At 46.8% G+C, this 12,265-nt stretch overlaps 1 protein-coding gene across 2 annotated transcripts in view; it reads right to left on the reverse strand.

Moving 5' to 3' along the window:
• Positions 1-10,243, reverse strand: part of STXBP6 (syntaxin binding protein 6) — a 245,281-nt gene extending 235,038 nt beyond the window's left edge. The window contains exons 1-2 of one of the 2 annotated variants that reach the window (XM_042942872.1): positions 9,983-10,037; positions 9,442-9,602 (exon numbers count right to left, since the gene is read on the reverse strand). The gene's annotated coding sequence lies outside the window, so the exon portion shown is untranslated. Of the gene's footprint in view, positions 1-9,441; positions 9,603-9,982 lie in introns of both variants that reach the window. The other variant, XM_042942873.1, reaches the window with a different exon arrangement.
• Between the last annotated feature and the right edge of the window lie 2,022 nt (positions 10,244-12,265).

Consider the following 12,265-nt stretch of genomic DNA (forward strand, 5'->3'; position numbering starts at 1 on the left):
GAATCAGTATCAATGAAGTGCTTAGAACCTATGTACTATGTTAGCATATAATAATCTCTAGGGAAATATTAAATAGTAAAAATAATATACTGACAAAAACTAATGGACGAGACAGTGGAAGGGAATCCCAGGGGAAAGCAGCTGTCCAGCTCAGTATATTTTTATTGATTCTCTCCTATATGCCAGACATGCTAGGCCTCGGGGATACGAAAATGAAGATCCCAGCCGTTGGGATCTTGAGCGCAAGGGCTGTTCCAAAATAGGGTGTCTGAGTTCAGAATTCCCTGTCCCATTTTTAAAAATCAGCTACTAGATAGACCAGTGACTGTGTGGTTGACAATGTGGATGAATTTGGAAATATGCCCGTTTTATGAGCATTGAACTCTTTTTATAAGCACCAAATTTCTACCTTTAGGGTAGTTTTTCTTTTCTTTTAATAACTATTGTTATACAGTAGTTGCATAAGGATTTAATTTTAAAAGGCCTTACTTCAGGAACACCCAGCTTCATATACCTAGCTCCTCCTTAGCAGGACAGCTTCCTTATTGCGACTTAATGATAGGGTAGATTAAATTCTTCAAGAATAATATTAACTTCTCAACCAGTAGATACTGCTGGCTTTCATCTGAGACTGTGTGAAGCAACACATTGCCAGGCGGTCTAAAAACAAAGAGATCGCTGAGGCATAACCTCTCTGACCAATTTTCCTTACCAACAGTGGTCAGGAGAGGCAACCAGATTAGAGCACACACATTCGCTCGCCTCAGAAATCAGATCTTTCCCAATTCGAGTGACACTCCACCTCCACCTTTCAGAAGGACAGTAAGTGCAGTGAGACCTAGTGTATTCAGCTGCAGCCTGAATACCTTGCCTTTGATTATTTGATATTGATGCAACATCAGTTTAAATGTTCAGCCCTAGCGCTATAACAAAGTGAACAATCTCATTTTCTTCAAAATCAGGCATGAAATATCCACACGTGGCAATCCACAAAACAGTCAAACAAGGTGGGAAAACAGAGCCTCATGGGGCGAAATTACCATCCTCAGGAAAGCAATGAATTTCAGGCTGTGAGGTCGTAGAAACCAGTTTGATTTACTGCACTTGGGGTTTTGTTAAAACCGTAGGAACTGTTTGTGTGAATTTTTTCCCTGTAGAAAGTGAGAAGGATCTGTCAACTTAATTGAAATGTAAACACATTCTCTTGTTTCCTCTCACTTCAAATGATCAAGAAGATAGAAACAGAACCAAAGTTAACAAACCACAACTCACCTTGTGTAACCCTATGCAGACGCCATTACCTAAGCCAGCACTGGGGAGTGACAGGGCATACTTCACGGAGGTGGGTCCTCTTAGAGCTCAGAATGCCCTCCCAGGTGCTGTGCATGCCAGCCTCAAAAGCCAGCCCCATGAGCCAGGCCAGTCCCTAATAACACAGAGGAAACTGAGGCCCAGTGAGGCCAAGTAATACAGGCTCCAGGTAGGAAAATTACAGCCAGTGCCAAGATTTAGTTCCCAATTCTTCCTCTTCGGTTGTTACCCATTCATCCAATTCAATCCAACCTGCCCAGAGTTAAGGCAAATTAACGAAACACCTAGGTTTTCTCAAGTCAATGAAGTAAACGTTTTCACCCTCATCCCCAGAAACTTTCACTCGTGCTGCTCACGAAACTCAATGGTTTACGTTTGAGCGCCATTTCCTCTCATCTGCATGAGATAAACATCAGTAAGTCAGGGGGGAAGGCAGCTAGGCAAGGATGGGAAGAGACCACCATACTAAGGAATGGGAGCACCCACAGAGCAGTTGAGGGATGATCTGGTCAAAAAGAAATCAACTCCATGAGAGCTGAGTAAAGGCCCAACACCTTGACTAAAAGTTATCCGGATTCAGCTGAGACTAGCACAGTGACTTTACCAAAGTTATGCTCATTTGAAGACCAATAAGCAAATTAATGTTGCCCCGAGGACTAGGATTCATACCTTGTCTCCTATATCCTCCCTCCATTCCATCCACACAAATCAAACACTCTGTGAAGCCCTTGGCTTTCTTCCATATATATTTTTCCTTTAGTCTTAATCGTGGAATTCTCAGCCCTTGAGGGAAGCAAAAGGCAAATATGTGACATTCCAGGCACATTGTGGTGCGTACTTTTCTACGCGCGCTAGGTCTTACTCTGATCTGATGGATAAGAAAGCTGTGGCTCAAATTATGGAAAGAGTCCCAATGTCCATCAACTGATGAATGGATAAAGAAGATATCATACACACACACAATGGAATACCACTTGGAGATGAAAAAGAATGAAATCTTGCCATTTGCAACAATGTGGTTGGAACTTGAGTGTATTATGCTGAGCAAAACAAATCAGGGAAAGATAGCATATGATTTCACTCATATGTGTAATTTGAGAAACTCAACAGATGAACATAGGGGAAGGGAAGCAAAAATAAGATAAAAACAAGAGAGGGAAGAAACCATAAGAGACTCTTAAATACAGAGAACAAACTGAGGGCTGCTGGAGTGGGGGGTGGGTATTAAATGGGTGACGGGTATTAAATGGGTGACGGGCATTAAAGAGGGCACTTTTGGGGATGAGCACTGGCTGTCACATGTCAGAAAGCAATCACAGGGCTCTACTCTTGAAGCCACGACTACACTGTATATTAACTTGAATATAGATTAAAAAAAATAATAAAGACAGAAAGTTGTCTCTCACATGTTACTAACCTTGCCCCCAAGTTCCCTGAGCAAATTGGTGGCTCTGCCACAGCTCCTGTTCAGCTCTGTCCTAGTCCAAAGCCACCTGCTCCATGCTGCATCAGCTTCTACTCAGAGCGGTCCGTGGACCAGCAGCAACCACATCAACGGGAGCTTGTTAAAACGGCGGGATCTCAGGCCCCAACCCAGGCCTGCTGAATCAAATTCGGCACCTTAACGAGATCCCCAGTGCTGCTGCCCCCGAGTCTGAGAAGCCGAGCTACATCTCACCACTAAAGAGAGGAGAAACATCTCTATCAAGGGGATGGCAGCCTCGCCTCGGTGACATTAAAAGCTCATTTAGTATTATGACTTTGGGGTCCAAACACTTTGATGCTGGTGTGGTGCCAGCAGTGGCACCTAAACCCTGCTTAATACAGAGATTTTTTTTTTTTTTTTTTTTTTTTTTTAAAGGGGAAGTCTTGACAGAGCTCCACAGACAAACTGGAAGATGACACTACGGTCAAATCTTAAGGGAGAACCTAAAGATTAACTGCCAAGTCAGCACAACCTATCACCCTTTGGTGGTTCGCAACCAGGAAGCCTAAATATGGAATTCGCCTCTGGAGGGAAGTCCAGGAACATTCTCCACTCTGAAGATCACAAGGCACATCTGCCACAAAAACCATCCCACTGACTCAGGAGCAAGTTGGCACAAAACGCTTTTAATTCGGGGAAAGGACTTGTGCAACAAAGAGCAACAGGACAATCCTAGAAGACCCAAAGACAAGCAAGGATGAAGGAATTATCTAGCTATTTTCCCCCCACAGAGAAAATCTGGCCTGAAACGAATACCCGATTCCTAGATCTCTCTCACCACTTTTTTCTCATTATTCTTTAGCGCCAGGCAGGAGCCTTCTTGCTACTTTATTTATTTTTTTTATTGTGACATAATTCATACACCATATAATTAACCCTTTTGGAGTGTACAATTCAACAGTTGTTAGACTATTCACAAAGTTGTATAATCATCACCACTGCCTAATTCCAGAACGTTTTCAGCACCCCAAAAGGAAGGCTTTTGGGATAACATCAAAGGAATAACATCAAGAGTTATTCCCCTCCGCCCTCCCCCCAGCTCCTGGCAACCAGCAACGTACCTTCTGACACTATAGATTCACCTATTCTGGACATTTCATATAAATGGGATCATACACATGTGGCCTTTTGTATCTGGCCTCTTTCATATAGCATGTTTTCAAGATTCATCCACGTAGCATGAATGAAACTTCATTCCTTTTCATGGCTGAACAGTATTCCATTGTATGGATACATCACAGTTTGTCCATTCATCCACTGGTGGACATTCAGGTTGTTTCCACTTTTTGGCTATTATGAGTCATGCTATTGTGAACATCTGTGTACAAATGTTTGTGTGAACACATTTTCTGTTCTCTGGGGTATATACCTAGGAGTGAAACTGGTCATGAGGTACGTCTATGTCTAACATTTTGAGGAACCACCTGTTTTCCAAAGTGGCTGTGCTATTTTACATTCCCACCACCAACGTAATATAGAAAAGTTCCGATTTCTCCACATCCTCACCAACAGTTGTTATTATATGTCTTTTTGATCACAGCCATCCTGATGGGTGTGAGGTGGTATCTCATTGTGGTTTTGATGTATTTCCCCAATGACTAAATGGTGTTGAGCATCTTTTCATCTGCTCATTGACCATCTGTGTATCTTCTTTGAAGAGCTGTCTATTTGAAGTCTTTGTCCATTTTAAAATTGGGTTGCCTTTTTACTGTCGAACTGTAAGAGTTCTTTCTTTGTGCTGTTTTCTGAAACTCCAGTCACAACCCCTCTTCCTGGAAAGCTCATCTCCCAAATACCCAAGACTCTTTAGCTGGACTTCCCTCCGTACTTGGACCGACTTTCCTCGAAAGGCCTAGAAATACTTTCTCTCTTGATATCCCATGTATTCAACCAGAATATCGTGCCTCTCCTCCTCTTTATCTACAAGCAGCTCGTCCGTGGTCACCAGAACTCATAGCTACTTCAGTGAATTCACAGAATCCAGAAAGAACAGGTTCTTTGACCACCACCACATTATGCCACCAACCTACAATGCCCTTCTCTTTTCTACAAAAGTACAACCACCCATCATTTATATTTTCAGTCTATCCCCTCCATGGAGATTTTACTAGCCACCATAGCTTACAATGGCTTCTCTTTACCCTGAAATAAAAAAAACAGTAATCACGTATAGAGCCATTAATCAATGAATATTCATGCTCAGTGAATGCCCCTATATACTAGGTGAAACCACTCCATCCATAGTTGATGTTAAATAACATATCACAATTGAGGGAATGTGCTCATTTGGTAATGGAATACTAGAAGATCCACACATAACCTCAAAAATGTGTTCTGGGAAGCGTTTAATTGAATAAACACAATTATTGGGACTGTTAACTCTAGTACTTCTGAGAGACTTTGATATGATGATGCACATGGTGGGAATCTCTAAGAGGGAAAAATAACAGGCAGAGCTTCCAAATTGATCTGCCCTTTTCAAGAGCACACCTATTAACGCCTCCCTGATAGCATTCTTTTGACTCTTCTGACGAAGTACTCTGGAAACTGCTGAGCTAATTCAATTGCTGCTTAATTCTATCAGCTGGACAGCACGGAGTAGAAACTATTTTCTACTGGCGTAAGGAACAAAATTTGTTTTGTTTTAGAATGTTGTCAGTTGGAAGTTGCTCTATTTGCATGTCAGTTTATAGAAAAACAGAAAAGAAAACCATATATTTAAGGTGTTCATAATTTTGAAGACCCATCCAGATTTCTGAATTTGGAAAAGGATGAACTGCCCGGCGGGGGAAGGGGGGGGCTTGTGCGGATCCAATGCATCTTAGAATCGAGCTAGTGCCCTACAACCCGAGTTTTAGTTGAAGCAGGCTCTAGGAAGGTGGTGGGGAACAGTGTTCCAGGAATGGGCTGTGATTCTCTATGACCCAGGACCAACAGCCCCGAGGATCAAAGAGAAAGAAAGTATCACAAATGTCTCACAACAGACTTATCCAAGGGAATGAAGATACCAAGCGGTCACGCACTAAGAAAAGCTAACGACGGTGATAAGGAAAGAAGCCTCCCCCACACTGGAAAAAAATCTAGCAGTGAAAAGTAGGGGTAACACCCAAAATATAAACATCAAGTTATGGGAAAGAATTTTAAAATAGAAACGTTCCCTACTCATGTTAAGTAGGAGAAACTATTTAAATGAGCGAGTGAATCTTAAGAATTACAACCGGAAGGTGGTTCCTTCACTGAGGGTTGATTACCATCAGGAAGACAGGCATGGGCCTTGCGGTTTTATCTACTAAAACACTAAATGGTACACTTGAGTTTTTGAATAGGTTTCTGATTTTACTGATAGGTCTCTTTAGTGCTAATCATTTTAAAACTAAAACAAAGCACAAATGGAAAGCTAAGATAAAGCACGATGGTCAGGCTGGCTTCCATCTGGCACGGCAACACGAGAATGTGTTCAAGTGCTGACCTCCTCTTACGCCGAGTGGTTTGGGTGCTACATGACCTTATTCCTTCTCTAGGATGGCATCTCAAGCGCCCTCCTGACTCACGCAGGCTCCCTCACAAGGCCTCTCTGATACAAAGCAGCTGAAGTTCAAGGCCACTACTAGTCCTGGTGAGCTCTCACCCTAGCTTGGGGGACAAGGAGAACTTAAGATTGGGCTGTGCCCAAGCAGTGCTTGATTATCAGTGGAAGGACACAGAGAGGCACTGATACAGCACGGCTTCCCGTGAAAGTTGGCCTTCCTCCCCCACAGAGTGAGAGAGGATCTCGGTCACTGCCAACACCACCATTTGACAGAAGGAATGGAAGGCCTTTGCCAGGTCTGACCACCACAGAACTTCTGTCAGGGAGTATCCTTCATCTCCTCCTGCCTCCTGGCCTGGGTACGCTGTCCATGCAGAGAAGGCACCACATTGTCAGTTTTATTAAAATTTGCTTATGGCAATTCAACCTGTTCTCCAGTCTTAAGGTTCAAGCTGCCATAACTTTATGCAACTCCTCTGCAAAAATGTCTGAGATCTCCTAGGAAAGGAATAGGGTAGTTGCTAGATTTATCAATATCAAGGTCACAGATCTCAGTCTACTCAAGAGTGACCTAGAAACCTGAGTATTATACAGTGTGAAAAGAAGGGGGAATCCTACCTTTTTTGTGTAAAATCCACTCATTGAAAGAGCAATCGGGGAGGGGTTGCAGCACGCCTGGGTGGCCCAGTCCCTTAAGCTTCTGACTCTTGATGGAGGCTCAGGTCATGATCTCACGGTTTGTGAGATTGAGCCCTGTGTACGGATCTGTGCTGACAATAAGGAGCCTGCTTGGGATTCCCTCTCTCTCCCTCTCTTTCTCTGGCCCTCCCCCACTTGCGCTTTTTCTCTCTGTCAAAATAAATAAATAAACTTAAAAAAAATGAAGAGCAATCAGAATTATTAAAACTGGACAATGGTAAGTGGCACAGGTATTGGAAATATAAGCTGCTTCAGGCAAGTTCCTAAAGCACCCTATCTCTGTACGTGTGGTATTAAAATAATGCTATTTTAGAACAAACCTCACCTCTCTCTTACTGTCTCTCACCTGGTACGTCAGTGATTCTATTGGCGTGGGATCCGGACGAGCAGCATTGGCATCATCGGGAACTAGCTGGTGATGCAAATTCTTGGACCCCCTTCCCTCAACCCTAGACCTAGAGAATCAGAGACTCTAAGCAGTGCAGCCCAGTAATCTTTGTGTTTTGGTTGTTTGTTTGTTTGAAGATTTTTATTTATTTATTTTTTTAAGTAATCTCTAGACCCAACGTGGGGCCTGAACTCACAACCCCAAGATCAAGAGTCTTCATACTCCACTGGCTGAGCCAGCCAGATGCCCCTAACAAGCCCTCCAGTTGACTTCAGTGCTCATGCTGGAGAACTTCTGCCCCAGGATTAGGAAAGATGCAGCACGTGGGGGGCTCAGGAGCCTGATCAAGCCCTTATTAACTGAGTGAGAGGAAATCTCACCTGTTCCTGTCTGATGATTATTGGCTCTTTAACCTCATAGACTGATGAAAGGTTGAGTCTTTAGTTCAAGGTCACTTAGAGGCCAAGGCAGAGCTCCAGCCCAGGGTCTGCTGACTCATCAACTGTATTTGTCTAACAGGGGTCTTGCTGACAAGCCAACGTGGGGGGCCAGGACTCTGAACATTGATAAGGCAACCCTGGAGATCTCCTAATCTACACCATGCTGCTTCCCTCAAATAAATATGAGGACTAGAGCCTCAACCCTTAAAATCAAGAGAGGTGGATTTTAGGGAAACAATACAAAGAAAAAAGATAAACAGCTACTTCCAAAGGCCTGAGCAACTAAACCTCTTGGTGAGGAATGGGTAGAGGGCAGAAGGCTTAGGTGTCCCGTTAAAATGGAAAGAATTAGTTAATTCAGAAACACTGAGTAAAGAGCGTAGCCACAATAGGATATGAAAGGTGCTTCCAAGTTTCCTCAGAACTTTCATTTCTATTATCTCATCCAAGTCTCACAACAACCCTGCAATGAAAGGAGGTGAGGCCACTAAGTGTCTCCATCTGACACTAGAGGAAACAAGCTCAGAGTGGCTATTTGTCTATCCGCACCATCATCAGCTGTAAAGCTAAAACTTGACCTCAGATCTGACTCTAGAACCTGTGTACCCACACCATGTGATTCCCACAGCTGGAAATCTGCCCCAAAGCAGATTCACCCTGAGGAAACAGCAAAGAAAAAACAAACGTGCAGCAGAAAAACGATCAGCTCCTACAACACGGCACTTGAGCGATGTGTGGGTGCCCCTTTAAGAACTTAACACACAAACCCAACAGCCAAGGTGTTCAGCCAAAAGAGAGAGAGAGAGAGAGAGAGAGAGAGAGAGAGAGAGAGAGAGAGAGAGAGAGAGGCATATTTCTAGCCTGCATAATCATTTCTGGACCAACTCCCACTAGCAGCCTCTGAGGCGAACAGCCGCTCACTGCCTGGCTGAAGCTTCTCTACCGCCACTCTCCACACACCCCCCCACCCCCAACACACCCCACCCGGGGTTATGACAGCGCAGCTCTGACTCGTGTGCAGGCAAAACCCCAAAACTCAAAACAAGAAGTGAAAAAAGTGGAGCCAGGAGAAAGCGGCAGCATCCTCCACACTCTGGCAATCTGCACAATGCCAGTTTCAGGGTCCTGGGGTGGCCTGCAAATCTATCTTAGAAGCCCGAGGAAAGAGGCAGGCGTCCTGGTAGACCCACTGGCCCTATTCTTTGCCACCCAGTCCCTGGGGAAGAATAAGAAAGGAGAGAATTCCTTATGAAGTCCTGGGGCCAGAGCCCAAGGCAGATACGATCCAGGCACCCTCTCCTAAGGATCAGAATGTCAACTCAAATTCTCCACCTGGCCCTTCCTTTCAAGTCCTGTCCTCTGCGAAGATGAACAGGGTGGGATTGGTGGGGTGCTGTAAACCTGAGGAAAGCCTGGAGGAAAAACTCTATCATCCACCTACCCCAGCCACGTTGCCCCATGTAGCTCCGGCGCGCGCTACCAGCGCGAACTCGGAACGGGGAGCCCTTCGCCACGTCGGAGGTTGGGGAAGGGGCAGAGCCCGGCTACAAGCCCTGGAGGCAGGGAGCCGTGCCACTCAGACGCCTACCTCAGTTTTGGCATGAATGGTTTTCCTAGAAGACGCCAGAGAAGCGAAGATCCGGTGATTCGCAGATTTCAGCCAGGGGTGGAGGAACTCAGCCCAGGGGAGCAGCGACCCACTCGGCTCCTCCACACTGGGGCCTCGGGGCGGCACCCTCGGGACTCGTCCTACCGCGGGGACAGTGCCGAAAGAAGGGCTCCATCCTCAACTTTCTCGGAGGAAACTGCTCCGCTCCGCGGCTTGCCCAAACCTACCCGCACACCGGGTCCCAGGTTTGGGGAAAACCAGGGACCGAGTCCCTGTCTGCGCGCACAGCAGCTGCGCCGGGGCGCAAAGCCCCCACTCCCGCCGCCCGCCAACTTGAAAGCATCTCTCTGGGCGCCTGCCTACTCCTCCGGCCCCGCAGTGGGGTCCCTGCCCTGGCCGCCCGCATTGGACCGAGCGCCGGGCGCCCTGACCGCCGCGGCCGCAGCAGCCGCATCTCCCCCCCACCACCCCCGCCCTGGCCTCTGCCTCGCCCGCCCGGCGCCCCACGACCCGGCCCTACCTTGCAGCCGGGCTCGAGCGCCGGCAGTGCCAGTGAGTGGCACGCGTCCCAGCCGGCGAGGCTCCTCCCCGGGGGCTGCCCCGCGCGGGGTTCCGGGCTCCGGACAAGGCTCCGCCGGCCCGGGTGCTGGCTCGGCGCCGCTCGCGGCTCCCGCGCCGGCTCCCGCTGCCGCGCGCCAAGAGGGAGGCGGGGTGGGGAGGGGGGGGAAACTCCCGGCAACTCCAACTCCTGGCGCTGGAGCTACAGCTGCAGCCGCGCGCCCGCCCGCCGCCGAGTGCGAGCGCCTGCGAAGCAAACCTGCCCCCGCGGCCGCCTCTGAGCATGCCCAGTGCCGCCGTGGGCGAGCCCGAGCGCCCTGGCCCGGGGCAGAGAGCTGCGGTGGTGGCCCGGAGACCCGCCCCGGGCTCCCGACCGCGGGGTGTGGGGCTGGAGGAGGGAAGGATGGGCCAGCGCAGGAGAGGGGGCCCTGGAGCAGAGGGCTGGGGAAAAACAGGGTGCGGAGGGCAGTGCAAGTTTCACGGGTTGTGAGAAGTTTGTGGGCTGGAAAGGTAAGCGGCTTCCGTGAGCCTCTCTGCAAGACTCTACTGGAAAGGACAAGGAAGCATTTATTATCCAGGAGAGAAGGAGTGGATCCAGCAGATGTGTTTTATCCAGTGCACTCAAGCCTAAGGTCCAAACTCAAAGAGCTAACGGGGCATGGCAGGTAATGCAAATAAGTGACCCAGCCAGGAGGCAGAGAAGTTCTAAACGCCCAGTGCTGTCATGGAACAATTCGGGCCTACCTTTGCTAGATTTTCTGATTTTTCAAGAAGTGACAAAGATTTCGATTTTTTTTTCATGTATAACATCCTGATTTTTACATCATTGATACAAGTGCAATTTTTTTTAACAACACTGGACCAAACGAAATATATCTGGGTTCCTTCCCTGCTCAGCCTGAGAGAGCTAATTTGAGGATTGTGATTGCTGCATTTTTTTCTTCTTTCTTTCTTTCTTTCTTTCTTTCTTTCTTTCTTTCTTTCTTTCTTTCTTTCAAAGAGGTGCTGAGTGCCCACTGTGGTTTAGGAAGGCACTGGAAAGGATTCAAGATGATTCAGATGGCCACCCAAGTACTACCAGTTACCAAGGGAAATGGGTTGTCCAGACAAAAGAGGGCTACAGCTAAATGCTGGGGCATTCAAGAAGATAAGTTACTGGTGTGGAAAGGGGTAATGAGAACAAATTTTGTGAAACATCACTGATGTAAGTACTCAGGGGGAAGTCAATGCAGGATCAGTAACAGTGCCCTGAAGAGGCATTTCGGAGTCTGAAGAAAAAGGAAAAACCAGTAAAGCTGACCCCGTCTTTATTTTAAATTTTAATATTTTTCATCATGCATTTTCTTGCACTAATTTTTAAAAGATTGCATCACACTATTTATCTTCGTTCCTGAGTTCCGTGACATCCCCATAAGTTTTGCAGCATACCTCACCCTAGCCTGTGCCCTGCTGGGGTCCTAAGTGGTGGTTCACTGGTCTGCTTGGGTAGAGTGTAAGGGGCAAGAAATAGCATACCAAAATGGGAAAGGGGATTGAAGTGATGGATGGGGGCTAGAGACAGAGCACTTGACGGCCAGTTTGTGGAGCCTGAACTTTATTCACTTGCTAGCAAAGATGCTGGGGGAGTAATCCAAACCCAACCCTAGGAAGATGGGCTGGCTACAGACCTAGGAAGGCGGTCTGCAGGGGAAGAAGGGAGAATTGGGGATACCTAGGGCACATTCACTGTTGTGATCTTACGAAAATCAGATGGATTTCCCTAACAAAGCCGCACGTGCTCTGCTTATAACTGGAGAGGTGTGTGGTGGGCCTAGCGGAGTGCCCTCAGGTAGGGCTCCCAGGTCCTGGTCTAAACCTCAGCCATTTCCTACCAGGCTTCTATTGACCAGAGGCTCCACTTCTAAGCTGCCTTTTCATCATGTGTGAAATTGCCAGACAGTTCTCATAGCGTTTTTGTGAGGGTTCAGAGAAATAAGGTATGCCTAAGGGCTTTGAAAACCAAGAGAAAACCAAGGTTTAAGCAAATATAAGGCATTCTTCTTACCTTCATACCTATATGAAATAGAATTTAACCAAACAAGTTCTACGGCTTTACAAGACTTGTCTTAAGTAGGAACTTTCTTTGATTTAACAAAGCTCTTTTAGCCTGTGCAGGATTCTGTTGACAAATCTTTGGAATCAGCTTTTGGGCAATTCCACAATTTTGTGAATTAAGCTATCTCTGTAGGAGTTTCTATTGCCAGCC

The sequence above is a fragment of the Panthera leo genome, chromosome B3 (genome assembly GCF_018350215.1).
Source record: "Panthera leo isolate Ple1 chromosome B3, P.leo_Ple1_pat1.1, whole genome shotgun sequence".
NCBI classification, from domain to species: Eukaryota; Metazoa; Chordata; class Mammalia; order Carnivora; family Felidae; genus Panthera; species Panthera leo.